We start from the raw sequence: 5000 nt of genomic DNA on the forward strand, positions 1-5000 counted from the left end.
GAGTCCATTGTTTGTCATACCCGACTTTTGACCATACCACTGTTTACCCTCATTAATTAGGTTAATTTATGTGTGCACAATGGTGAAATAAATCAATGAATGCTTTCCAAATTCTGCTCCTCTAATGCTTGTTATAAGGAAGAAATGTATAGGCTTGAACATATGACAACGTAATAAAACTTTTGCAATCACTGGTCTGTGATTACATGCTTTCTAATCGTGAATCTCAACGGTTCACCATGGTGAACCGTCGGTGAGCTGAAAGATAAACAGTTCATTTCTTTAAACAAACGATTCACCATGGTGAACCGTGCCGCTATAGCAGGAAATGTTACGGGATTTTTTTTATTTTACATTTACAAACCAGTTTAGATTACAACCTCGGAATAGGATGGTTCTTATGCCCGGAAACTCTTTCCCCCTTACATATCGAGCTAAAGTATCTGGTGAATCGCACGGTGAATCGTTGACAATCACTTCTCAATTGCAATTTGCATACATTAAGCCCATTTTAATTTAATCATCCTGTAAATTCTTCTTGAGTTGGTACCAGCTCCACATCGGCACCACTCCATATATTATTGACCGAACCTCACTAGACGTCAGCGACCTCACCTCTCTAGCTTTATTCCCTTCGCTAACCGTTGTCACGCCTTCAAATGCCAACATCAGTACCAGTGCAAGGAAGATCGCCCTTATTTCGCTCGATTCTCGTCTCGATAATAATTAAAGCCCCCGATGTTATGTGTACGCTACGTTAATTAAAGTACACAGTGTCAACTACTTTACATGGAAATGCGGTACACAGCATATTAAAGATGTTCCTTTACACACCACATAGTATTTATAATTATTTGGCCTTCTAAAAACTCTCCAACACATATTCCTTGATTATCATCATGTTCAGACCAAGTGCCCACCTTTTTAAAAACAAAGCACGCAAAGAGACATTCCGTTTATCTTAGTAACAAGTTTACTTATTTTCTAAAGAGACTTGACTTCTGATCTACACCTCTACAGATTTGCCAATTTCCTTGAAGCAAATACAATAATTGTAGGTATCGGAGAGGCTGAACATTTACGCACGCATGCACTGACGGAATGTTTGAAGACGAGACGAGAAAAATATGCAGTACCTCCAGACGTGGCGTTGGAGCGTCGTACCAAACGAATCATCCCGGGATTTCGGCCCGTGCGATCGCTTTTGGACGCAGTTGGCCCTTCGCTGCTTTCTGCTACCGACCTCGCCTCCTGGTACGGCATTGAGGGAGGGATATGTCGGCCCCTAAACCATATGAGACAAATCCCACGCCTACTCACAGCTCCAAACCGCCCTTGTCATTACAATTTAACGTAAGATTTCGATGACTTATATATTCAAGAGAAAAGTCATTTATCTGTCATATGGTAAGCACTGGAGTCGCAGATTACAAAGTGCACGCATGCGCCCTTCCGAAGGTAACATACATGCATGCATAAAACTTTATTTCATCTCGAATTTCAGAATAATATCTTCGAGACGTTACAGCTAGCATACATGATATATTCAGCTACATAACTAAATATTAAATAATATTTAAAGATATATTAATCAAAACGAAAAGCCGCTGTACAAAATCCGGTCCTGGATTAGTTTAAAACGAGTAAACTCAGTGGTACGGGAAAAATCAGGTAGCGCATTTCGCAACGTACTTAGTAAATACGTAAGAAAAATGAACTAAGACCATAACTGGTTGTTCTAGGTTTATTGAGGGACAGAATGTAATTTCCACGAAGATCATGCATAAGAAGAGAACGGGAGAGAAAACGTATTTTTCATATATGCAGGACAAGCCTTTCTTTCTTTAACTACTTTTATACAATAATATGAGGAAATTTTGAATGCGCCTATTGCATAGATCAGAGAGGTAGAGTTTGACTTAAGTGGTACGTAAGAGGACAGGTAATCGCAAATATAAATCTCATTACTCTGTTATTTACATTATACCGTTTCTTTGACAAGAAATTACTAAAGGCCAGGCCGAATTTCCTATGATAAAAAGTCTACGTTAACAGCACGCACCTTGGCTACTCCTTGGTATCCGCCTAGAAATCGTCTTCTCGCTACTTTTTCCTCATTTGATGAGGACCAGTCTCCGCTTGCCTTGTTCATGCCCAAAAGGAATTCTGGGTAATTCTGCCGTTCCATGACAAGGGAAGACCCCCGATTGTCATTTCATAGATTTTCTTATGAGTGTGGAGCCACCCAGTCCTACCGGCAAAATACAGCATCGATTGAAGTTTTTAGCTTTCAAAACTTGCTCAAATTGTATCGGTAGGTCCTGGAATTCGTCCACAGAATGGCCAGAGAGACGACTTCACTGGTGCTGTGAACCAGCATGTTTACAGCAGATCTTTCGATTTCATCCCTATAATTGTTAACCCCTTCATATCTGATATCAGTGTGTGACACCAAGGCATATAAACCAGTACATATTTGGCCACTGGAGGGGGACACTCGTACGATTAGGAGTGATCAGAATGTCCCAGTGATATATGACTTTCTTGTCTCGATCCCTTTCTCCCGTCAAATCCACCCTTCTAATTTTTCATTCTGTGACGTCACTGTTACTGAGAAGGATCGTGCACTTCACACGATCCTTCTACGATCCTTCTCCTTTACTTCATTTATGAAGGGCGGATATGAAATCAAGTGAAGCTATGATCTTCGCAGTTATGAAGGCAATTTTTACAATTGCGTAGAGAAGCCTGAAAGATTCAGGACTTCAACGGGGTTTGAACCCGTGACCTCGCGATTCCGGTGCGACGCTCTAACCAACTGAGCTATGAAACCACTGACGTTGGGAACTGGTCATTTGTGGGTTCTAATGGTTTCGTGAGGAATGAATCAACGATGAAATGGTATATGAAATGAATCATATATGAACTGCGGATATGAAATCAAGTGAAGCTATGGTCTTCGCAGTTATGAACGCAATTCATAACAGTTCAATATCCGCAGTTCATATATGATTCATTTCATGTTGAGTTCATGCTGTTGACACTCTGACTGGACATCGCAGAAGAAGTGGTTGGCAGCCACGATTGTGACGTGTCGTTTCGTTTCCTTCTAAATGCCTTTTGGATCTCGTTCGGCTTCATACATTGCTCTTTAGGTGTCCTCCTGCTATTATATGCTGCTGCGAGGTTTACGCCTGGTCCCTTTCTTCTCTGAAAATTTCTTTTGATTTCCTCGAGATATTCTTGTAGGCACTCGAGATCTTCGGCCACGGCAATCGTATCATGGCAGATCCCTACAGCTTTGAAAACGCTGCACGGACAATCAAGCTGGTGACCAGCTTTTACTGGCTTAACGATAAGAGGAGCATTACCATGCCTATTTTTCACTGTTCTCATTCTGGGATCATCAGAAGCCGCTGGCATGACCGCCCCTGGCTCATTCAAAAGCATCTCTGCATTACTGAACATGTCCCTGAGTTTAGTCGCAGACACTACTTCACTGGGTATGCCGAATTCCTCAACAGCAACAGAGAGACGTCTAAAACTCTGGGTCTCGGGGGGTCGACGGAGTAACCTTTGCTACTTGTGGGCTACATTCCTTCTGTTTACCCTCATTGGTGACAACTGGACGCCACACCTCTGTGAAGAATCTCCTTAACAGTGCTTTCCTCTCGCCTGGTAACAGGTCTTGCCATCTTGCCATTCGTCATAAGTTACGGAAAAGTTGATGTAGGCTTTGTCCAACCTGTTTGGACCGTCCCCGTACAAGGCTTTCGAAGCGTCTTTGTGCAGACGTAAAACTCCCCCTTTGAGGCTTCGTAATGCCGTCGTCAGGTTGACATCTCTGTGACCAACACCATCTCCCAATTCATCAATGTCGACCTTGGACATGTAGTGCATCCGATCTATGGGGGTTTGGCCAAAACCTCTGTCCACGCCATTTCTCATAACCAACTAAGGTGAAATAGTAAAATCAAGATGGCGGATCTGATGACGTCATATGACGTCAGCGACATGCAAAATATATTGTCATCTTGTAGCGCAAGCTAAGGGTTTTGCACTCCATGTGAATTTATTTTACAGTGACTAAATTTAAAGAAAGCCTTGGGGGGTCGATCAACACCTCCTTTCCCCCCCCCCCCCCCCCAAACTGAGCCGGGTACGTGTTTGCTGACGTGAAAAATGCTTGCAAGGCTTATAACTAGAGCTTCCTTTATGAGAAAAACATTCGTATTACTCGTATGTATTCGAATGTATCCGTATGTTAGTCGTATGTTAGTCGTATGTTAGTAGTATGTATTCGTATGTATCCGTGTGTTACTCGTATGTTACCCGTATGTACTCGTGTGGTGTTTTAGTCATGATCATTCAGTTTAAGCAACCGAAGCCGGCCACAAAACCGCGTGACAAACGATTGTTTCAGTATATACCCAATCGCTGTTGGAGATTTTGCTGAAAATCGCAGGTTCGAGTTTATCAAACCGCTTTTCTAAGTCTTCTCTGGCCAAAAAAGACCTAAACTGACCCAAACATTGCTTACAAGTGCATTCGTTGCAAATAAATGTACTGCAATCCAATATAAAGTAATACGGCGTCGAGATAGACAATGATGACAAGAAACGCGCCAATAAAGTCTGTTGTAGGCTTGAATGGCGTGGTTTGTGATTGTTGAAATATGCCAGAATCCCTGTCAACACGGATTTGGCAACTTTTTCAGGCCTTCTTTGTTTTTTTAGCGAGTTTTACACAATATGTGAGTCAGCGAGGCATCCATTAAGAAGGAAAACATTAACTGAGTGAAAGCTAATGGTTGTAAATAAGTCACGGTTTTGTCTCTCGTTCTATTTCTCCCAACTTTACGGTTTTCTTCGATGAAATTTTCTCTTCTTCTCCTTTCTCAGCTTAACTTGAGGCTTTCTTTGCTTAAATTTCTCAAATTTCGTTGCCCGTTCTCTCGTGCTCTTTCCTGCTCTTTATTCCATTGCTCGTCACTAATACTA

Source organism: Montipora foliosa, chromosome 1 (assembly GCF_036669935.1).
Source record: "Montipora foliosa isolate CH-2021 chromosome 1, ASM3666993v2, whole genome shotgun sequence".
NCBI classification, from domain to species: domain Eukaryota; kingdom Metazoa; phylum Cnidaria; class Anthozoa; order Scleractinia; family Acroporidae; genus Montipora; species Montipora foliosa.